The sequence below is a fragment of the Peromyscus eremicus genome, chromosome 10, assembly GCF_949786415.1.
Source record: "Peromyscus eremicus chromosome 10, PerEre_H2_v1, whole genome shotgun sequence".
Taxonomy (NCBI): Eukaryota; Metazoa; Chordata; class Mammalia; order Rodentia; family Cricetidae; genus Peromyscus; species Peromyscus eremicus.
Genome location: NC_081426.1, coordinates 16,250,944 through 16,276,645, shown reverse-complemented (window position 1 = coordinate 16,276,645; position 25,702 = coordinate 16,250,944). Strand labels below are relative to the sequence as shown.

Below are 25,702 nucleotides of genomic sequence, written 5' to 3'. Positions count from 1 at the left end.
GGAAACAAATAGACAAAAATGACATGAGTGTAATAAAGAAATGGGTAGAGAAGAGAGGGTGTGGTAGACAGGGAAGGAGAGATATGAAAGAGGGCAAGAGTAAGTGAAAACAGAGTGCATTCTATTAATGCATAAAATTGTCAAAAAGTATTAATAAAAATAAAATTAAAAAAACTTATGATACAAAGTTTAAAAAGCCGTGATATACTAATAGTTATTAAGTCATATTATAAATTTGTATAAAAATGTTCAGAATATTTTTGTTATGGATTCTAAAAGGATATAAATTTGTTTTCCAAATAAATGTGGTGCTACACTGTTTGCAGGATTGTTTTTATTGGAAATGTTAGGGAATGAAGTTATGTCAGTATAAACATTGAAACTATCAATTGGGTTACTTTAACCCAATTGTGTCTTAGTGAAATTTTGAAGTTTAAAGAATATGTTTGAATAAGCTTTATGATTAATGTGCATGTATCTATTGATATGTGAAGAGTGTCATCAATTACTGGGCTTTGCAGAACTAAACTTTGTGGTTGAAGTAACTGATTGCCTGGTCTGTAGTTAGTCTTCCCATCTCATCCTCCAGAGACTGTGACATCCTTTGTGTTATCATGTGCTCACAAATAGTGGCCACTCCCTGGCCTCTACGAATAATTTATCTTATTTTACGTCCAATGTTGATAATTTTCTTTATCTTAACATGAGAGAGGTTTGCTGAGCCCATCAGTAGGATTTGTACCTGAGTAATAAACTATATGTGGGCTTCTTCTACATGCTGTGAAATGCAAATGTTTTTCTTCACAGGCAGAGAAAATGCTATTAGAGGTGATGCTCTTCTGATGCCTTCATTGAGATTGTCTGGAACACTGCATCAGAAGACAAGTCTAAAAGCATTTGAAATGCTGAGGCTGCACAGCGTATTCTAGAGATATCTGAGTGTTCTGTAGCATTATACTTTGTTCTGATACTTGATCCTAGAATCCCATTTCCCAAGACCTCTTGTGACCTGTGACATTGAACTCTTCATTGTTTCACATCCTGATTCCCCTTAAGGTCAGCTTACTTGCACCAAAAAACACTCCAGCTAATAAAACCATTTAACAACAACAACAACAGGAATATTTACAGTCAAAACCCAAGGCAATAATCAGATTTAATGAGAATTTTTTTAATTACATTTACATTGACCTCTAGTATTTTAAGTCAATGAACAATTTCATTTCTCCCAAGAAATAGAGTAAAAAAATACACCTTACAAACATCACAAAGGAAAGTTCCTCCTGAACTAACTATCCAGGACAGTGAGGGAGTAAATGTTGCTCCGCATGACACTAGTGACTGTCTCCAGGACCTCATTCAAGTCCTGAAGATCTCTAGCAAGACATTTGTTCTGTGACATTAGCTAATTTAAAACCTTAGTTGAGTAAAACTATCTCTGCAAATCATGATTTTTCTCCACACACATGAAAGTATCTAACTGCAAAGTCGCTTTCAACTGTTTGTGAAGATCAGGAAAATTTAATTTTTTTTTCTGCTGCCACACAGGCACATATTTTCATTGTATAATATTTAAAACACTTAAGGTCATTGTAAATGTAAACTTTTATTGAAAATCAATTCTTCTCTTGCATAATACATCCCAACATAGTTTCTTCTCCCTCTACTCATGCCAGCTTCCCACCCCCTCTCCTTCCCCCAGATCCGTTCCCCCTCTGTTTCTCTTTAGAAACAAGCAGGCCACCAAGAGACAACAAGCAAAAAAAGATAAAATAAGACAAGGCAAAAGTCCTCATATTGAGACTGGACAAGGCAACCAAAGAGGAAGAAAAGTGCCCCAAGAGCAGACAAAAGAATCAGAGACAAACCTGCTCCCACTAAGTTGGGTGTCCCACAAAAACACCAAACTAACCACCATAACATATATTTAAAGGACCTACTGTAGACCTTTGCAGGCTTTGTGCTTACTGTTTCAGTCTCTGTGAAGCTATATGAGCCCTGCTTAGTTGATTCAGTAGGCCATGTTCTCCTGGTGTTCTCCATCCCTTCTGCATTCTACAGTGTTTCTCTCCCTCTTCTGCAGAGTTCCACAATTAGCTCTCTAGTGGGTTCACGGGCCTCAACAGGTAGCTACATTTAAAAATGAGGTTCATGACAATGGAGGTGCAAAAAGCAAATTCCACAAAGGTTTGGCTAGAAGAGTCTTTAAAAGCCAGACTCTGGCTTCCTGCATTCTATCCCCGTGGAGACCTCCAGAGTATCTGGAAGCTCATCATGGAACTGATGTCTACACATTTTACTGTAAGCTCTCATAGGCATCTTCTGCTTGGCACTTAAAAGTATCATTAATACAGAAACAAGTTAATTCCACATAAACCCCGGCATTCAAGATTCTAGAATTATAAACCTCTCCAGTCCACAATAGAGGGAAACCTCAGAAAATCCAAGATATAAGACTGTAAAAAAACAGTCTTGTAATCAGATCTTTTAAATAATAAGCACTTGACATGTGGTGCTAACTCTTGGGATAGTATTATGCGTTCATAGAACACAGAATATCAAGACTAAAGTACGTCTATATGTCCTTGTTATAACATGTTCAAATGAGATTAACATGTAAACTGGTGACCTAAAAAATACAGAGCTCTTAGTAATGGGGTAGATGTCATCTAATCTGTGGAAGGTGTTGACACAATGAAATAGGTGGAAGAGTAAATCTGTATCTGTCCTACCCACCACTAGAGCTGGAGCAAGAGTCTCCTTCCGCCTTATCCTGAAGTCTACACCATCCACTACCTTGGTTCCCTGGCCTTCAGGCTCAAGATGCTACTACCTGGTGCTTCCAGCAGTCTACTTGCAGTATCAGATCATGGACCTGTGTATGTTGTGTTGTTTTATGCTGGAAGAATACTGATAAACTGAATGTTGTTTTGTACAGTAAGGAAAAACTAAAAGAGAGAATTGAACTAATGTGTATGAGGGAGTACACATCATTACTTAGCAGAATCTTGATTGTTCTTTGATTTCTTATATTTAAAGAAATTGTGATGTCATGGGAATATTTCAGAAATAAGCACCTAAATCTATGAAGAGCCTGGGAAAATGAAATATGAGGAATTCATTATTGACTTTTTTAATGAACACTTTTTATACGGTTAGTTTAGAACAATAGAACATAAAATATTTCCAAAATTCCAGACCATAAAAAAGTGATCTAAGTAAGAATTTTAGGAAAATGTGATGTTACCAATATATTCTGTTGTAATGACCAACAAAATTTCCCATTACTCCTTAAGCATATATGCCAAGTCTATGGGAAGCTACTATGAAGAGAATGGAACACTTTCCTTCCAGTCCACAGCCCACATCTCTCAGGTACTTACTGCCACCTCTGATATTTCCTCAAACTTACCTCATCTCTGTGCCTAAAACTGGGTTAGCTTCACACACCTACAAATAGACCCAGCAAATCACTGGGTGATGAGTGGGGAATGGGGGATGGGGAACTAAACTTTCCTCTTAACATAATGTTGAGTTGCCAATTTGATGAGAACCATGGATGCAAGCAATGGGAGAGGGCCAAATAAAGTAAGTCACCAAGGCCTTAAGTTTGATTTCCAGTTTCAAAGAGTCTTTGAACTCTCATATCCATGTGAAAGCATGAACTCTTAGCAGTGCCTTGGCTTTAATCTGCTGTATCATGGATACTTTAAGAACACAGAGCTTGGCATAGTGATTGCATAGACATTATTGCCTTTTGTGAATTTGGAAGAAGCATCACATCATTGCTAAGCAATGATGCCTAAACTCTACATTAATAGGAAACTTCTTTCCATTCAAACATAAATAATTATGATATTTCTGGGCTAATTAATCCCTACACAAGAGGTGATCTTACATAATTGCATTTTAGAAGAGGATGTTTTCCTTTCTCTGCCACGTACTTAATAAACAGCTTTTTACTTTTTTTCCTCTCTTAGGGCACATGCACAAAATGATAATGCTTTTTCACAAATTATTTGGCAGCTGGTGGGAAAATATTTAAGTCCATTAAATTAAGAAGCCATTTGCCAAGCCTACCCCACCCTAAATTACACCATAAAACTCGGAGTAACAGTTCATAAAGCAGAGTTCTGCACACAAACAATTAGATTCAGAATTTGAGGCCTTAATTGCGCATAAACAAATTATTTTTTTCACTTTTGCTTCACAATAGGAATCCATTGCTAGGAGGAAAATTTGCCTACATTAAATCTGCAAATTGATTTTTGATGAAATACAATTACCTGTAACCTGAAGAAAATCTGATTCCTTACTAAAGACAATGTTGAGCAGAAGAATATAAAACACCTGTGAAAAATGAAATTAAGAGGACTTCCATTAGAAAGATTGTCATAGAGATAAGAACAAACCACATATCATTCACTTTTAGACAAAGAGTAAGTTAAGTGCAAAGATAAAAGAAATTATTCTTCTTTTAAAGAAGAAAAAATAACTAATGCTACAAATAAACCTTTGATTGTTTTTAATGCTGAGAGTGATAGAAATGTAACTCTGGCTTTGACAGTTGGAGCAGGGGAGCATCTCTACCCTCAAGATGGCAATGAAACCTGAAAACACAAAAAGGGGAAAATTGTGGTTGCAGCAACATAGACAATGCTTTCTCTGTGGAGATGGAAGTACACTAGCTTGTGAGTCTTAGATACATGTCTAGCTGTGCCTAGAGTGCGAACTGAAGTTACCGCCATCCTTTGACCAGAGGCCTATAGAATCACAGAAAGCACTGATCAATTACACTGCATCCAGAATATAAAGAGCGAGGCTATCAGAATCTAATCTGTGCACATAACTACCCTGCTTATGTGTCCCCTTCTTTATCTTCTTTCTCAAATAGGTTCCAGCCTGTCTTAACATCCAACAGCCCATGTTGCTCCTACTGTTCCTGTCTACTTTGGAGCAATGGTATAGAGCTACCTGAACCTACAGTAATAAAGGGATAAGTAATAAATAATCATTAATAAACATGAAGTCAACAGATATTCTCAGGCCTATCAAGGGTTATATAGTTATAGAGCAAACCAATACTCTGAGATTTGGGGTACAATTCAATTCATACAGTGAGGGGTAAGGTCTGTTTAACTGGGATATTCAGAATTACAAACTATATGGGGAATTTAATGAGAAATTTGAAATACCTGGACAATGGATTTGGACTAGAGTGACCAAGGAAATACATGGTTCAAGAGTCATCGGGAGGCCCTTACACCTTTATGACTATATTAACCAGGCATCTCCCCATAAAACTCATAATAAATGTCTCAGAATCAGATTTTCTGGCTCTGCTAGGGTGAGGACAAGAGTAACCATAGTGAAAGGAACCCTACTTGTTCTTCATAACAGATTGTTCTCCAGGGGAATGCCCTTGCTTAAACAATATTCCATCTGTGGAAACTGCAGTCAAACCTAGCCCAGAAGTCCAGCATTATATTCCAAGATAGAGGCAGGAGCTGAATACAAGACTACAGAAACATGCAGGATGCCCAAGGTTTAGAAGTGCAGGTCCATCAAAAGAATAGGATACAAAAATAAGAATGAAGAATCTCACCACTCTACTAAGCCTTTCTACACAGATCATGATGTAAGTGAGGGGCTTCAACTCTCTCATGCTCTTTCAGGAGAAAGATGTAAGAACTCCCAAAGCCAAAACTGGGAATGAGACTAGCAGCAGAGGAATTGGAAGTGAAGTACATTTGAAACATTGTAAAGACAGACTATCTTCAAAAGAGATTTTTTTTTTAAATTACAGTATGGACTATCTATCTCACTCTTCTCTTAGGCAGTCAACACACCCATGTCAACACTGTAAAGATGAGAGAAAGGAACAATTTGATGATGCAGAAAAACAAAGAAAGAAAGAAAAATTCTTGGAGTAAACTCTCATATAACTCACATTTTAGGGTTATCAGAGAGGGGATTTATGCTAATTTTGAACGATACATATGGTGATTTGAATGAGAATGACCCCATAGGCTCATATATTTGAATACTTAGTTCCCAATTGGTGGAACTGTTTATGAGGACTAGGAGTGGTGACCTTATTAGAGGGGGTGTGCCATGTGAAGAGGGCTTTGAGGTTTCAAAAAAAAAATGCCCTTCTGAACATACTTCCTGTTTCTGCTTACAGTTTAGAGATGAGAGCACTCAGCTGCTCCAGCTGCTTTGTCTTCTCTTGGCCATCATGGATTCCGTCTCTCTGGAACCATAAGTCCAGCTGAATATTTTCTTTTATAAGTTTCCTTGGTGATGGTGTTTTATCAAAGAAGTAGAAAAGTACCTAAAACACAAAGAAAGAGCCAACTTGGTGAAATATATTTAGGCAGATTCTTTTCTATGTGAAATTCAAAACATAAATCAAAACTCAGCACTACATCTGACATGGATTATGACATACATTATGACATGGATTTTCAAATGTGCACCATATATTAAAAAAACAATAACAAGAAGAATCAAAAAAAAAAGAATGAGCAGAGAAAAACAGCATACTTAAAGTAAGAGTGCTAAAGAATTTTTCATATTTCAGAACAGGTACCCCAAACCAGAACTAGAACTCAGATTTTTTCCAAGCGTAATAAAACCGACCAGTTGCCATATTTGTCAAATTCAAACTGCAGAAAACAAAAGACAGAAAGGAGAAAAACCTTGAAGTTTGAGTGGAAGGTACAGAAACTTAATTTAAAAAAAAGCTGAGGTGTCCTCTATTTAATTGTGGGGAAATGGACAAGGGAGAGAAATTAGGAGAATTATTAGCAATAAGCTACATACAAGAGCAAGCGGGTTTCACAGTCTTGAGTGCATGCTGAGTTCTTCCACTTACTCCCGTCATGGGTATGCCCCTAGGACTCCTATCTCCAGCCTTGATTCCAGAAACAACAAGCACTTCTCCTTACTGAGTGATCTCTACAACAGAAGTACCCCTGTTTCTTGTAACCCTTCCCCTCTTCTCTATAGCAAAGGTGGTTCATTCCTTCTCCAAATTTTTATTATAAACATTCTGCCAATTCAAATTCAGTGAGTATCTTTATAACCACTGCTTTGTCTTGCTAGGCTTGTGGAAACCTATTCCATGACCAGTTACTTATTGATGGCTGGTATCTGGAATGGCTCAGTAGAACCTTTTATTACAGATTGGATGCTTTTTAGTTTTTTTTTTTTTGTTTCATACAAATTAACTATAGAGGCAAAAGTATAAGAACATCAGTGAAACCCTCTGCCATAAGTGACTCTGGAAGTAAGTGGACAGAGTGAACTATTTAAAGCATCAAATAATAAAATTGGTAACATGGAACAGATTTAATGGAATTATTCTGTTAAGTGAAGAAACTTTTGGCTAGCTACTGCACCTAAGATGTTCAGAGGGAATCATCTTGCAATCAAACAGGGAAGGAACAGAATAAATTAAAAATCAATACTTTTTCTGAAATGCCCCAGAAATCAAATTCCTCAGACATAGTGCCTCTTCACCATCTAGAGAGACAGATCAACATAGAAATGCAGTGAAGATGAGTTTTCTGTAGAAAGGACAGAAAAGAAAGCCTAGAATCGATGAGTGATTGGAAGATTTAGATGAAAAACTGGAAGCTGAGTGTGGATCAGCAAAAGAGATAATAATCTTGTGGGGCTATGCTGTGGGGCCTCCACAGCTTCATTCCTTTCACCCAGGGGATTGGATTAAGCTGTCATGATGAAACCTGAAAAAAAAAATCATCTCTGCTTTGAACAATGTGAAGGGGCAATGACTGTAAAACCATCATGGAGCCTTCTCCACAGCAAAGGCCTACAATGTGGATGGCAAGTATTTCAGCAGAGACTTCACTAACATGGAGTAATGTCAATTAGACACTCCAGTATCTTCTATGATGTCTTGTGTGAAGGTAGGTGGAAAGAAGAAGAAGAAAATGAAATCTCTGGCATTTGCAGTTACAGCAAACGTTCAGCCTGGGCCAGCTTCTAGGTTGGTTATCATAAAAGATTATATAAAAAGCCTAATTAACTCAGTTTCTATCATCTGACACGTTACATCTGGTTTTAGCACAAAATTGCAAGGATTGCAAAAAAGCTTGTGATATGGAGGGAGAAACAGTAGCGTGAAGAGATAAAACAGGGGTTACCAGGAGAATTAGATAAAGCAAAGAACTAAGAATTATCTGATTAGGTTTTCAAAATGACTATAACTACCATAGCAAAGGATCTAATAGAAAAAAGTAAATAGCTTGCAGGAACACATGGGTAATGGGTTCACAAAGACTGAAGAACCCAAGGGTCCAGCAGACTGGAATAAATGTGGCACTGTACAGAATGGAATGATTTCCAGAATGGATGTGACTGAGAAAAGACTTAGTGCATTTGAACACACAAATAGACATTTCCAAAAGTGATCTACATGAATAAAAAGAATGAAGTGCTCTTAATTAGGGAGGGGGTGGAGGTCAATAGAGAAGGAGAAGGAATGAGGAGGGACACATAACAGTAAGAATTTTTGATTTCTTAAGGAATCACATTATGTTTTATTTAACTAAAATTATATATAATGCATATAACTTCATATATCTGTAGATACACACACACACACACACATACACACAATGAAATTTCAAAAATTGGACTGAAAATGATCCCCACAAGAGTCATAAACTATGTAACAAAAAACCCAATTTCAGGCATGAGAAACTTCTATTTGAGTTGTTGACCAGGGTAATCAAAGTGACTTCCAAGACAATATAGGTTATTGCTGTTGCCCACAGTTGCCTCCCAGAGGTTGAAGATAAGTCCCCATTGTTATGGACAATGCACACTTCAGACACAATGCTTGGAAGATATGACTAGGATCTAATCTGAAAGTCTCTTCTTATGGTGTAACATTCATAGTACCAGAAAATACTATTGAAGTTTTCAAGAGAGGGATCCATTCAACAGTTTTATCCACCTGTGGCAGCTCTGAACAATGAGCAGCTTGGCAAGATATCACCTAATGTGCAACAGAGGCACTGGCATGTTGTTAATAACCAACAGTTGTCTAGTTGGAATTAAGGCTCACTCAGCAAAAGGAAAATTGTGCCTTGTACTGAAAACCTAATCTGCTATCAGCTACTAATGAGATCATGAATCTTAGAATAGAACCACTACAATTACTTTATTAGACCAGCATAATTCCTAATTTCATTTTAAACCTTATACTTATATCTCAGAGAAGTGCAGCTCTTGTCCTCGTCAAAGAAGCTTCTCCTTACAGCAAACAGACCATCACATCAAACCACAACCATTATTAAGCAGAGATCAAGCAAAATTGGATACCAGTCAAAGAGGATATATGAAAACTCCCTTTACCTATGACTAGGATGTTTGCAGTGAGATTGTGTCTCCTAGAAATGACAAGATAGCTTTACCCAGGATATCTCAACAATAAGATGTGTTACTTTTGTTTATGTTGCATTTGTTTAACTCTGTGAAGATGTGTTGCTTTGCCTGTCTAAAACTCTTTATGGTCTAATAAAGAACTAAATGGCCAATAGCAAGACAGGAGAAAGGATAGGTGGAACTGGCAGGCAGAGAGAGGATGAATAGAAGGAGAAATCTGGAGTTAGGAAGGAAGAAATAGCCAGAGAAGGAGGAGGATTCCAGGGGCCAGCCACCCAGCTACACAGCAAGCCATGGAGTAAGGGTAAGATTTACAGAAGTAAGAGAATGAGAAAAGCCCAGAGACAAAAGATAGAGCTAATTTAAAGTTAAAGAAAGCTGGCAAGAAACAAACCAAGTTAAGGCCAGGCATTTATAATTAAGAATAAGTCTTCTTGTGTGATTTATTTGGGAGCTGGGTGGTGGGGCCCCAAAAGAGCAAAAACAACCAACAACACTAATGTCTGCTAAAAGAGGGAGCATTAGCCTCTCCAAGGGATGAGCCCCCTAAATGGTTATCTAATAAAAAGTGGTGATCCCTGAAATCATATACACACAAGCCACCAGAAGGGCATGATAAGTTGGAGGGAGAGGATATTGGGAGACAATGGAGTGAGAGGTAAGGGAGAGGGATGTAATTATATCTTAATTAAAAACTTGTAGAAAAATAAAGTTTTTAAAGTTAAAGAGACTATAACAACTAGGGTAGAAACATATAAAGTGTGACATATGCACGTATTGTATTTCCTTCCAAATTATTATATGTGTCATATATGTTAAACTTTTAGAAAGAGGAAAAATACTAGATGAAATGTTTGAGTTGTTGCTGAATAAATGCTTTGTCCAATAATAACGGGCAGTGAATTCTAAATTCAGAAGCTCAGGGAAAACCAAGAAGGTTCAATACATCCAGGACTACAGATAGGCATATGTTGTGCATTGTACAGGAAAATAAGGGAAAGAGAAAATCCTGTGATGAAGAACAGAGAGAGAGAGGAAAAAAATCAACAAAAACAGTTACTCTATAAAACCGCAGAAAGACAAGTATGACTTTGTAAGAGAAGCTATGGAAACCAAAAGAACTGGAAGTGAAATACAGACAGTGCTGGAGGAAGAAAGCAAGCAAGCAAGTGTAACATGATCATCACAAAACTAGCAGGGAGTCCATCAGGAGGACTGACACTCCCACAAGCCACTAAACAGCTTTAAGATAAAATAGATTAAGGGAAAACAGATACAGAGACAAACAGCACAAAATACAAACTACTAAAGCCAATTCATACAAGTGAGTAAAATTGCCTTTGTAAAAAGTAAGTTTTTTTTTTCTGTTGTGACAAAATACCTGATACCAGTAATTTAGTTAATTGAATGAATTCTTCATTTGCTCATGGTTTTGAAGGTTTTACTTCCCAGTCCTTGACTCTTGTGATGGGCTATGGTGATGCCAAATGTCATAGTATAGGTGTGTGTGGAAGAGGCTATCCCTCCCCAATGAGCACAAAGAAAGAAAAAGATGATGAGACCTGGGAACACCTTTAACTGTCAAAGCATTCCAATAGTCATCCAGTTACTTACTCCAGAGAGATCTTACAAAATGAGACCACCAGCTGGGGACCACATCCCAAACACATAAGCTGTTATGAGACATTTTGCATTTAAATCATAACAGAAAGTCATTTAATTTAAAATTAATAACATTCTAATAAGTAGTTTTAGAGTAATTTCAGGACAAAACAATATACGTGCCAGGTGGTGTCTAAGGAAGCAGAGACAGCTGGATCTCTGTGAGTTCAAGGTCAGCCTGGTCTACAGAGCAAGTTCCAAGACAGCCAAGGCTACACATAGAAACCTTGTCCCTAAATAATGATGATAATGATGATGATGATGTATGTAAGCACAAGCCCTAAAACAGCTTCCACAAAAACGTAACCCCAGATGATTGACGACCTCATGTAAAGTGGGAAACTATAAAAGTCCTATAGTAAAACAGTAAAAAAGTCCTACAGGAAAAAAAACATGAAATTTGGGTGGCTAGGAGGCTGCAGCTTCTTTGTTGTACAAAAGTCAAATGAAGGGCTTTGAAGATTGGCAAGAGTTCTACACTAAGGTTTGAAAATACAAGCTTCTCTGATGATGATTGTTGAGAAATGTCTGGATCTATGAATATAGTGACAAGTCTTTGAGACTGGAATAAATAATATGTACATTTAGCAGAATAATAATAGTAGGTTCTCCCTTTGTCATGGGCAATGACATAAATACACTAGACAAAGACCATGGGGTTACTAGCTATGGAAACTGGTTGCTTCTGTCTGTACTTTTTCTCATGTGTGGTCCCAATTCCTCTCTAAAAGGAACAGCAGTGGGGTTCTTTCCACAGCCCATTGGTGGTGTGTTTTTTACTTTTTGGGCACATATATCTCTGGATGGTCACAAAGATGATTTCTTCATAAGCTGTATAATTTTTATGAATAGAAATAATACTAGGATATTTTTCATAACTCAGACTGACATGGGAAAATTATGATATTCTCAGTTACAAAGACAGCTTTTTATACCACTAGCTGATTTTAGACCTCAAAACAAATTCAAAGCAGACTAGTTGCCCCTACAAATGACTGCACAAGGACAGTTTCTCAGGTGTATGTTTAACCAAGATCAGGCACAAAGCAACTTTAGTACCAGCTTTTCACTTGCAAAAGCCTGGCTGATTACATTAAAGACATAACTGCCTATACAGATTCTTTTAGCAATTGACTCTGCACAAATAATGCAGGACTCATGGTCAGCAAACTAACTGTTTATTGTTTAGTCCCTTAATTTCAATGCGACTCTCCTTTGGGAAATGTTGGGCATTGGGTGCCTGTGTGTCTCCTGGTTTTGCTTTACAGATTGCATACCAGGGAACCTGGCTGAGAGCCAAGCATTGCCATCGTTACAGTCAGAGCGACATTTGAGGCCTGGGAGAAGCCATGTGATTTCTCATGTGTTACCATAATGGCTCTGTTTCTTATTGTTTACTCTAGTAATGCTATATGACCCTGAATATGTAACTCATATATATTGCCTAAATTTTTCTGTTGAGAAGAGGATTTTTCAAGATGTGTGAAGAGAGATATGTAGCCATGTGTAGGAGAGCTACATGGAAGAGAGTTGTAGAGAGCTGTTTAGAGAGACAACTATGTAGAGAGCACTGTATAGAAGAGATCTGTGTAGAAAGATCTGCTGTGTAGAGAGAGCTGTGTGGAAAGAGATGTAGTAATGTGAAAAGAGATATAGCTGAGTGTAGACAGATTTTCAAAAGGGGATTTTTTAAAGATGAAGTAAAAGAGAAAGTTGCAATCAGAAAGCATGTGTTTCTTTCTTATTCCTTTCAGATAAAAAAAGTCTAGTTCTTGCCACATTTGTGGGTTTTTTTTTTTCATACCCTGGGCTGCTGGAGGCTTTTTTTTCTAGCAATGATATCCTTTGGTGTTCATGATCGGTCTAGAAGATTGTTGCCCCCAAAATGGTGTTGTATATGGGTTTTATCAAGTGTACTGGGCCATAAATCCAATCAGCAGTTGGTTGACTACTGCCAGGACATTTGAGCCACTATTGCACCAAGCAGCATGTTTAGAACTAGCTTCGTTTTTCTACATTGTGAGACTCAAGTATGTGCTATCTTTAACAATCTGGTCTTACAGTCAAGTTCTAATGAGTAACAAAGAGCAATGACAATAGTTTATGCTATTAGGGAATATTTGTGACCTCGTTGACCACCAAATCTAAAAGAAGTACCCCATTCCTGGCATTGAGCTTTTTCTATGCTAGCCTATAGTTTCTAGTATGGGCATTCATGCCCTAATATAGAGTAATTCCATTTTTAATTATATATATGCATTCCTACTTAATACCACTTCTAAAAAATGTGTTTGCTTCCTATTTCTTTAGGTAAATTTTATGTTATTTATTCTCAGTCTTCAATTTATTGCATCTATAATAAAGCCTATAAATTGCTTCTCAGCATGGTTTATTTAGGACTCGCAATTTTTAGGATGTACTAATTCCATGATCATTAAGTGTGAATAATTTTTGAAATACATTTTGCAAGTATATTTTACTAGAGATCAGGAAAATGCATTCTTTACTGTCAGGGGAAACTATTCAAATATCCATTAACAATAGAATACATAAAGATTTGCTACTTTTACTGTACAATACTAAAGACAATTTAAAACAGCAAATTACCAATAACTTGTGGATTTTGGAAGTTTTCTAAGATTCTAGAAGACTTTACTCATTTACTTTGACATGACAGATGTTTGGAGACATAAAATATTTTATAGCATAATCTTGCTTAGAATTTTAGAGACTGAAGTATACATTTTCAGAGTTGATTACTGAAAATTTTTAGTTTGCCTACTTATATTTATATTTCAGTCAGAGATAGTGGCTTTTATTTGTAATCCAAGTACTCAGGAGGCTGAGGCAAGAACACTACTAAATGTTTAAATACAAGCCTGGCAGTGGTGGCGCACGCCTTTAATCCCAGCACGTAGGAGACAGAGGCAGGCAGATTTCTGAGTTTGAGGCCAGCCTAGTCTACAGAGAAAATCCAAGACAGCCAAAGCTACACAGAGAAACACTGTCTAGAAAAACAAAACAAAACAAAAAGTTTAAATTCAAACATCCAAACTGGGCTACATACTGCATACAATGTGAGTATCAGGCCAGCAGAGGATACATTATGGGATCCTGTTTTAAAGACACTGATGTAAGCAGAGATGGAGTTTTCTGTCCCAACTGCTGGTCCTGAATAAACACACAAAAGCTTATATTAATTACAAAATGTTTGGCTGATAGTTCAGGTTTAATACTAACTAGCTCTTACATTTAAACTTACCCATTTCTATTAATGTATGTATTGCCGTGTGTTGATGGATTTACTGGTCCTCTGACATCTTTCTTCTTGCTTCTCTCTTGGATCCTCCCTTCTTCATCCTAGTCCTCAGTTTGATTGTCCTGCCTATCTTTCTGCCTGGCTACTGGCAAATCAGCATTTATTATTAACCAATGATAGTAATACATATTCACAGCATAAAGAAGGATCCCACAGCAGAATTATAATGGCCTGTCTAGATGGTTCAGCAGGTTTCACACAACGAATAACCAAAGTTTATACCCTGGAAACTATGAAAACAGGAAGGGAGAGATGGAGAGAACTGAGTACACAAATTCTCCTCTGACCTTCACATGCATATCATGGCACACACTGCAAACACACACACACACACACACACACACACACACACCCTGCACAACCATGCAAACACACACTCACATACAAAGAACATATAGTATACATATATGTGTGTGTATGTGTGTGTTTGTATATACATATTTCAGGAAATAAAGCAGTGATAGATTGTGATATAAGTGGAAAAATATTTTCAGTAACAATTACTTGTGTGAAATGCAGTGCTTTCACATGAAAAAGTGAATCCTCACCTACCTCTGAACAGTTTACTTAACACTGTGAATCTCACACATCTAATTCTAGTAAATATATTTAGTAACTTGGATTCATTAAGTAATTCAATATTTATATATCACATTTTTCTAATTTAACCTTTTTTATTATTATATAACTGACTTCACACATAGAGTCAAAACTAAAATTAACATTACTTATCAATAATCAGGAAGTAGACAAAAATAAATTAAATTTTATCCTCCTTTAGTCCAATTCTAGGACTAATTATTCAACTTATAAACACTGATTGAAAATTCATTAAACAGTGTTTTAAGCTGGAAGGCCAGCTTAGTGATTTCGTGGAAAACAATACACACACATTTTTCTATGAAGATTTCAAGGCTATGAATAGTGATGGTGATTTATAACATGAATCAAAACACATGGACAAAGTCAGGCAGTGATGGCACAAGCCTTTAATCCCAGCATTCAGGAGGCAAAGGCAGGTGGATCTCTGTGAGTGTGAGGCCAGCCTGGTTTACAAAGTGAGTTCAGAACAGCCAGAACTGCTACACAGAGAAATCCTGTCTTGAAACCTCCTCCTAAACAAACAAACAAAAACCCACCATGAACATGAGAAAGGAGAATCCTTCTTACACCTTGAATTAATTTATACTTATGTGATTTTCCAACAGGGAACTTCAAATATCAGCCTTCACTCTAAACCTAGATATCTAATTTATTAAATCAAAACACATTCATATGTTCTATCAGGATGAGTTCATACTGAGTTGAATTTTAAATTCATTACACTTTTGTTCAAGAGAGGTCTCATTTAAAATGAAAAGGAAACAACACTTGTCATTATGTTCTTGTAATAGGTGACATGATGAAGATTGATTATCCTGCCTAAGTTCTCCACAGTGCTGAGTTTACCTAGCAATCTCTCAGTTCCTCAGACTTCCAGCTTTTGACTGTGTTCTTGGATTGTTAATAGCTTTAATGCATCAGAAGCCTTCCATTTCTGAGTGTTTTGAACTGCAAGATTCTCTAACTGATCATACATATATGGCTTTCAATTCAAAGTTTCCATTATTTCATTCTGGTCTCATCCACAACCATTCCATCAAACCTTGACTTCTGTGTATTCTGAACTTACGTTCTTTTTCAAGCACTCACATATTAGATGTCTAAGTTCGGTAATGAAACTGTTTCTAAGTTAATGCATTTGGTTGTCCTTGTCCTCATAGCTACCAGATATGTCACAGTCAGTCACTGGGCAGCATCTTATTTTTCTGGTGTGTAGGGTGTTATGGTATGTACCTCCACTGTGGTTTTAAGCTAGGCCTGGGATGTATGGCAAATATGTTGCTAATTAGTCGATAAATAAAACACTGATTGGCCATTGGCTAGGCAGGAAGTGTAGGCGGGACAAGGAGGAGAATAAAGCTGGGAAGTGGAAGGTTGAGTCAGAGAGACACTGCCAGCCGCCATGATGAGAAACAGCTTGTGAAGATGCCGGTAAGCCACGAGCCATGTGGCAAGGTATAGATTAATGGAAATGGATTAATTTAAGCTGTAAGAACAGTTAGCAAGAAGCCTGCCATGGCCATACAGTTTGTAAGCAATATAAGTCTCTGTGTTTACTTGGTCGGGTCTGAGTGGCTGTGGGACTGGCAGGTGAGAGAGATTTGCCCTGACTGTGGACCAGTCAGGAAAACTCCAGCTACAATTGGCGCCCAACGTGGGGCAAGAGTTTCCACCTAAAAACTGAGAAAAAAGATTCTAAAGCGGAGCTAAAAACAGTTCCTAATTGTCTCTCTCAAATGAGCGGCAGCTGCTGGTTTAAGCTACTTGTGGGTTTCTGGTGTGCACACTTGACCTGCCATATGGCGGGAATGAGGCCTCTGCAAGTGGCAGATTAAGCTGCATGGTGGATTTAGACTTTGCTAGCACAAAACAAAACAAAAAAAGGTTTCTGGACTACACGCTGCTTGGATAAAAGCATAGACCCACGATAGCTCCCAGAGCTGGTGGTAAACGTAGCCATGTTGGGAAGCTGAGGTGGGCGGAGCCAGCAGCCACAGCTGCTGCAGTTTAAAGTGATAGATTCATAATAAGACAGATTCAGATGTAATAGTTTACAATGTGTGTAAAAATGTACATAGGCTTGGAAGAGAGAGAAAAAGGAATATATACAGTTGTATAAAGAAATACATAGTTTTTAAAAATAAAGTCTTTAAAGAGACAGTAAAGGTAGTATAAAAAATAAGCCACGTAAAAATGGATATTACACAGAGAATCTGGATTGTGTGGTCTTTGGGATTTTTAACTGCAGAAAAACATTTGATCGTAAAAGATGTTGAGTTAAACCAAAATGTATATTTTAAAGATACATTGACTTCAAAATTTGGATGTAAGGATATGTTACTTTGGAAAGGAGACTCTGCTTTTGTTCCCACAGAAAGCCAGAGGCTATGGATTTGTTCAAGATTAAGATACATCAGGTTTGACCAGCCAAGACCCCCTGAAAGGTCTCCGATGACACCATGGCCCAGATGATCCAACATCCAGAATGGTTTGAAGGCATCTGGCTCAGACGATACAGCCTCATGGACTATTCCATAATTCTAAAATTTTCTTTGTTTCCCCATAAGATACAGCACCCCCCTCCAGCAGGAAGTAGTAAGAGAAGCTACGCCCAAATTTCCAAATTATATGTAATTTTACTTTGTTATGGTTAAAACCTTCCTTTTTGAAAAAAAAAAGGGGGGGGGGAAGTGCTGTGGGATGTATGGCAAATGTGTTGCTAATTAGTCGATAAATAAAACACTGATTGGCCATTGGCTAGGCAGGAAGTGTAGGCGGGACAAGGAGGAGAACAAAGCTGGGAAGTGGAAGGTTGAGTCAGAGAGACACTGCCAGCCGCCATGATGAGAAACAGCTTGTGAAGATGCCGGTAAGCCACGAGCCATGTGGCAAGGTATAGATTAATGGAAATGGATTAATTTAAGCTGTAAGAACAGTTAGCAAGAAGCCTGCCATGGCCATACAGTTTGTAAGCAATATAAGTCTCTGTGTTTACTTGGTCGGGTCTGAGTGGCTGTGGGACTGGCAGGTGAGAGAGATTTGCCCTGACTGTGGACCAGTCAGGAAAACTCCAGCTACATAGGCCACTTTAGCAAGGTCTAAGGGATACTAGATAAGTCTTTGCTCAAGTCAAACTGGCTCATTGTAACTCTACTCTTCACAGATCTTTAAAGTATTCTTTACTACTTTCATATCTTTAATATGCCCCATCTTTATCTGGTTCAATTCACTAAGGACTAAAGTCCATTTTAGTGGCATACAACAAAACAAAGAAAAAGAATAAGTAAAGTTGTCTGATTAGGTGTGTGGAAGAACCATCCAGAAAACATGACTGGTAGAGAGACCTTTAACATGCAAAATAAAGAACAGGGGACAATGTTGACATATTTAATAGACTACTGTTGAGAATATGATAATATCCCTATAATTATCTTAAAACATTAAAAAATACAAGAAGCCCAAAAATGGGGGAGAGGAGAAGTATATTAGGGTGGAAATGCATCAAGAATATTCTATTTTGCTGAAGATATCTTTGTAGTCATAATAATCCTTATAAAATTGAGAAAATTATCTAAGACACTTTCTTTCTGATAATGATTCAATAAGGAATTAAGAATATAGCTTCAGTTTCATTCTTTGCAAATATATTTTAAAATGTATCTAATAACAAGAAAATCTACAACAAATTCAAGGCAATTACACATCTATATATTTTCAAAATTCTTCAGAAGTAAACAGGTATGACAGTAACCATTACTGATTTTAAAATATGCACATAAAACATAATGATAATCAAATAAAATAAATGAACCATGATTGAATATTTGATCATAAAATACTATAAAATACATTTTATAAATATGGGAAGCTTTGATAGAGAATGTTATTTAGTAAATCAAATTTTCTTGGGTATAGAAATTATCCAGCCACATACTCAGAGGTCCTTGTTTTTAACATCTCCTTATAAATAATGTTTACATCTAAACAATTCTGGCAAAAATTAGTACTTCTCTTTCTGTTCAGAAATGTTTTTAAACATTGCTAAACATAACAAAAAACATTAAATCAAAAAGGAAATAAGATATGAAATGCCCTCAGGTCAATCTCTATTAACCACATTAAAAAAAGAAACCAGTAAATACAGAAGATGAAGATTAAATTATAGAGATATGCTAAAAGGCATGAATATTACAGAAATTGAGAGGAGAATTAAGCACTGGACATGTAGTCCTGACCATGAACCTTGACAAAGATACATACTGAAAATTTATCAATGAACAAAAGATGTGATCAGGCACTTCACCTAAAAGAGCAAACAAATAACTAAAGGACAACAGCAGTGTTCTACTACTTAAAACTCTTTAAAACGTGCATGTAAAGCATGACCCAACATCAGCCAAAACAGAAAAGAAAGATGTAGTGTTTGGAAACCTTAAGCTATTTATTTTTGTTGTTTTGTTTTGGGGAAATGAGATTGAATCCTCTCTTTACTTTTTATTTTCAGACATAGTCTCACTGAAGTTCCTAGTCTAGCCATGGATTTCTTCTGTTGCCTAGGCTGAGCTTAAACTTCCAACCCTACAATTCCCAATTGGTGGAATTACAAACCTAATTTATTCATTCTTAAGAAAAAAAATGATTGTGAGGAATAAAATGTGTATTTCAAATTTATATACTAAACTACATCTAAATAAATGAATATATATATTTATTTAAAATGTAGAACAGATGGTCACAGGAAACAACCAAGCAACACAAAAAAAAAATGTTAAAATTATCAAAAAAATGAATGAATCAAGTTTGAAATTATTGGTAAACTGACAATCCTAAAAAGAATATAAATGGTTTCACAAATTATTCAGGAAGAATTATAAAATATGCATTTCCATACACACAAAATCTTTGGTCTAAGGTCCCCACATCACAGAGGTTTCTCAGATCTTATCTTTCCTATAGTGACAAAGATTAGAAGCACTCTAGTTTACTTTTCTGTGGTAGTTTAACTATGAATCCAAATCTCACAGAACAAGTAAAGAAAGAACACCCAAAGCATTTTTTATTTTAAATTATTTCTCTCATTGAACATAGATTCTTTCCTCATACAATATAATCTGATTTCAGTTCCCCTCACTCTACTACTCCTAGTCCCTTCTGACCTCCTCTACCATCTGCACCAACTTCCTTTCTGTCTCTCATTAGAAAAACACAGGCTTTTACGAAATAACAATGAACTATAACAAAATAAAATATAATAAGATAAAACATAAATGATCACATGTTGCAGGAGAATTATTTGGACTACTGCTCTGTGGTGCCAATAAAACCATCTTGAATCAAGGTTGGAGTCAGTAATTGGCTGACCATGATTAGCCATAGAGATGTTGGAGGACTGAGGAAGTCAGACAGAGAGGGACAGGAAGAGAGAAAGAGAGGCTGAGGGGGATTTCTAGGGATTTTGGATTTGGAAAAATCATGGAGGGTAGGGTCAGCAGATCACCCATCCACTGTTCCTTGGATTTATCAACCTTTTATCTCAATTTCTGACTCCCAAGTTTTTATTCATACTAGCACAATTCAAGTAATCATTACATCTGGTGTCCAACACGTGACATTATCAAACCATGCTAAGATGGTGAACCTGCCACCTCTCTGCTGCCACTGCTGCCACCACAGTCAGCAAGCACTGTCTCCCTCCCCACAAGCCCTCCCTGTGAGTCAGGGCAATGTCCTTTGCAGTCTTTCTAAAACAGCTTCTAGCTGCTGCCTTCCCCCAGCTCAAAATGCCTCTGGGCTTAGCTGCCTGCTGTCCTCAGTTCCCACCAAGTGGGCTTTCCCTGGACACACTCCCCTGGCCACCAACCCAGGCCTACTCTGTCCTCTTGACACCTGCTCAGGCTTCAACTGATGCTGCCACCCCCACACACCCTCAGCACAACGACACACACAAGTAGTTGCAGGTGCTATCAACCTGGCCATAGGAGCACAGTGGCAGCTCAATGGACAGCCTAGCAACCACTGTACTCATCTGGCTGCCTGGAAACCCATTAGTTCCCCTTGCCCCTGCACAGCTCTGTCATTGCTATAGTTAGTCACTGCTGTGGATGAACTGAAAAGGCATCAGATCTGTTGAGATACCTGGGAATTTTTAAAAGGGGAATTAGGTTAATAAAAAGGGAGAAAAAATCTTTCTTGTGTTAAGAATCAAAAATATTACAAAGCAGAAAGTTAGGACTCTGTCTAGCGCCACTATGGATAGCTTGCAAATGGAAAAAAAATAAATGAGGGGATAAACCACTTAGCTGGGATTAACATAATACTGATTTTAATTACCATCAGTTTGATAATTCATATTTTTATCCTTAAAATGGTTTGACACTGTGCCAAATATAAAAATTTGACTGATAAGATGCAAACCTTAGTAACACTTACTATTGATAAGATGCAAGCATTAGCAAAACTTACTACTGATAAGATACAAGCCTTAGAAAGACCTCCTAATGAAAATTTTTAAAAATATTCAGATACAGAAAGGAATTTAGAGCCACTCCTTGCGTGTGGAAGTGAAGAGGAGTGGCACAAGGTTATTAGAAAACCCACTTAGTTTATTCACTTACCATACAAGAATGACAATCAGGTGATAGACATTCCCAAGGCTAAGCAGATGTTGACTGGAATCCTGTAGATGCTTTGAAGAGATTTAAAGAAGCAGTCATTTCATATGGTATGCATTCACCCAATGTGAAGCAGATGTTAAATTCATAACAGAATATTTCTACTAGACTGAAAAAAATTAACAATAGCAATATTGGAAGTTGCCTCTCATTTACAATGGAAAATGTGGTGGAAAGAGGAAGCTGGGGTCATATAATAAGGTAGTGCTAGAGATATTGAAATCTCCTAAGAGCAGCTTCTCAGTAAAGGTTAGTGTGCTGATTTGCAAAGACAGTCTAAATTTGATAGTTACACTTTGGTACTCTGTTGTATAGCAGTTTTGAATGCTTGGGACAGGGTTGAAGAATCAAGGAAGAAGACTGAGTCATTTACTAAAATTATACAAGGCCCGAAAGAAGCTTTCACTGATTTCTTTTACAAAGATTGACTTCAGCTATAAAAAGAAGGATATCAGATCCAGAAGTTAGATAAATATTAATTGAATCTTTGGCTTTTGAAAATGGTAATTCAGAACGCAAAAGGGTGATTAGGCCATTAAAGGCAACATTAGCACCCATAGATGAATAGATCCAAAATACAGTTGATATTGAATCACACACTTATGATGCTGGTTTGATAACAGGAGCGATTTCTAGAAATTTTAAGAAAAATCAAAGTGTCAGATGTTTTAATTGTGGAAAAAAAAGATTGTGGTGATATTTTGTTTGTGATCTAAGAAATAAAGCTTGCCTGGAGATCAGACTGCAGAGCTAAGCCACTAGTTAACCATAGAGGCCAGGCAGTGATGACACACACTGAAAAAGTCTTTAATCACAACACTCGGGAGGTAGAGGCAGATTGATCTCTGTGAGATCATGGCCACCCTGGGCTATACAAGATTGATCCAGTCTAAAAGAGAAACAAGGCCAGGCAGTAGTGGCACCCACCTTTGATCCCAGCACTTGAGATCTCACACCTTTAATCCCAGCACTAGAAAGGTGGAGACAGGAAGTGATATGGCTGGATGGAGAGAGAAATATAAGGTGGGAGGAAACAGGAGCTCAGTGTCTTTCAGGCTGAGGAGTTGGTGATAGTGGTTGTGGCTTGCATTTTCTTCTCTCTGGTCTTTCAGCATTTACCCCAATATCTGACTCTGGGTTTTTATTATTAAGACCAATTAGGATATGTGCTATACAAGGTCATTTGAAAAAGGATTGCTGGGTGGTGGCCCATGCCTTTAATCCAAGCACTTGGGAGGCAGAGCCAGACAGATCTCTATGAGTTTGAGGCCAGCCTGGTCTACAGAGCAAGATCCAGGAGAGGCACCAAAACTACACAGAGAAACCCTGTCTCAAAAAACAAAACAAACAAACAAAAAAAAAAAAAACAAAAAAAAAAAAAAGAAAGAAAGGAAGAAAGAAAAGAGATTACAAAAGGCATTCCTGGAAACAATGTTTTTTCTAGAAATAATCCAAATAGATGGACCCAGCCTTCTGGAGCATGCAGAAAGTGTGACAAAGACTGGCATTGGACTGAGTGCAGATCAATGAGGAACAGGAAAGGTAATCCTTTGCCATCAGAAAATACCCTGAGGGGCCTCCTGCAGGCCACAGTATCAAATTTGTCTCAACCATTCCCTGTCAGCATCAGAGAAACTCATCCTTAGAGTAATTAAAAGACTTAATACCTATTGTTAAAAAGAAAAACCATGCTGCTCTGAATGTGACAAAAGAAAGAACAAGTTCTATAGATATGACAAAAAGTTCAAGAGAGACAAGTAAACAAGTATATTGGCAAACTGCTATAAATAATCAGAGACCAAAGCTAAAAATCCATATAAATGGCATTAAAATTGAGGGTTTGGTAGACAAAGTTGTAGATGTAACAATAATTTCACCCAAACCTTGGCATCCAGACTGGCCTCTTCAGGATGTAAATTTTCAGCTTCTTGGAATTTGAACTTTATCTCAGGTAAAACACAATGCAAGATGGGTCAATTGTGTAGGGCCATAAGGACAGAAAGGAAAATTAAAATAATGTTTGGCTAACATAGCAATGAATTTATGGGGACATGATTTTTGGCAGCAATGGAAAGCACCAATTAACATTCCTCCAAACTCAGAAACAGACCTTGAAATAAAGAATGCTTCTGGGAGAAATATTAAAAGCTGTTATCAAGAATAATCACAGACCAGTCAAGGTATACATACATAGGCCACAACAGCTTGTCTTTTAAGGATAACAGCAACTCTACCTTTAAAAGGGTTAACTGACAACCTATGTGGGTAGAACAATGACCTATGACATCAGAAAAATTACAGGCACTAAAACAGCTTGTATAGGAGCAGTTAGATGCTCAATATAGTGAAGAATCAACCAGTCCTTGGAATTCTCTTATAGTTGTCATTAAAAAGAAGTCTGGAAAATGGAGAATGGTAACAGATTTAAGATCCATAAATAAGGTGATTCAGACAATTTCCTCTTTATATCCTAGAATTCCCTTGCATTCTTTATTACCTAAAGGATGGTCTATTTTAGTGATTGATTTAAAAGACTGTCTTTTTTACTATACTTTTACAAGAATAGAAAGACTAAATTTTGCCTTCAAAATGCCTAGTTATAATAATTCTCAGCCTGTTAAAAGGTATCAGTGAAAAATTCTTCCACAAGGGATGTTAAACAGCCCCACCTTGTGTCAATGTTTTCTACAATAGCCATTGGAAATAATACATAAACAATTTCCTCAATCTATAATTTACCATTATATGAATGATAGCTTTATTTCTCCACTGGAAAAATTTATTTAGACCCCACCAGCTGCGCAAAGTGCTTCTAGCATTAATCACCTTCCTCCTACACAATACGGTCTTTCTTGAGTAGTACCATAAATGCTTTCTTCTCCTCCATGGTCTGGAAATGACCATGGCCAAACTTGGAGGTAGTAACAATAAATTTCAGGTCAATCTTCTCCAGAGCTCGTCACTTGGTCTGCACCAGTAAGGACTTGCACAGAGTGAGCACTCGCTTCTTGGTTCCCAGCACACAGCTTTGGAGCACAACGAAGTCATTGGTCACCTCACCATAATAGACAAAACCACACAGTGGGTTGATGCTGTTGTCAAACAGGTCACAGTCAGTAGATGCATTGTTCTTGATCAGCTTGCCATCCTTGATGAGGTAGACTTGACCAGTCTTGTAAATCTTCTTGTTAATCTTTATTCAATGATGGTAGCCTTTCTCCCCAGCTTGAGACACAGAGAAGGCCACATGGGAAAGGGTGCCAGACTCCAATACAGGCAACCTTATGCAACCCTCGATGGTTCTTGTGGGGGCAGTTTTTTTCTATGCCAGTGACTGGTCACCTTTTTGTAGCCTTTGCCTTTTGTCATCCCAGTGACATCAATCATCTCATCCTGTCCAAACACCTGGTTAACAGGAACCTGCTGCTCCAGCCTCTTTAGGGCCCAGTGCAGCTTCTCAGCTACAATGCCCCCAATCACCTGGATCTCCATCAAGTGTGCCTTCTTCTGGTGCATAGGAAGCAGATGCATCTGAGTGTAGTCAATTATGCAGATGACTTGGCAGTACCTCTTTATGCTGTTGAAGTCCTTCGACAGCTGTTTCTTGCCTGTGTCACTTTGCTATTTCTTGCAATATTTGGTGAAGGCCTTCTTCTTAGATTGTGCCAGTTCTTGTAGAAATGCCTTTAACACCCATCACTGATGTGCTCAGCAAATACTGTCTTGAAGGTTTAGAGGCCTCATGGGGTTTCAACATATCCCACGATGCTCACAACTATGATGGGTGGTGTTTCCACAATGATTACACCCTCTAGGACTTCTTTCTTGTTCACCTTGTTTTCTGGTGTGTCAACTTCCTGAACGATATGGGTCATGCCAGCTTGTAGCCTAAAAAGGCTTTGAGATGAACAGGCTTGGAAAAGTCATCCTTGGGGAAGCTCTTTACTTTCCCATGATGCCAGCTGCTGTGCTTACAAGTCAAGAAGCTCAAGGACCCATGCCTGGGACCAGAAAATTGTCTGTGAGACAT

The 25,702-nt window shown here is 37.5% G+C and overlaps 1 pseudogene; it reads right to left on the bottom strand.

Annotated features, from left to right (window-relative positions):
• Window positions 1–24,490: 24,490 nt before the first annotated feature.
• Window positions 24,491–25,702, bottom strand: LOC131920865 (large ribosomal subunit protein uL3-like; annotated as a pseudogene).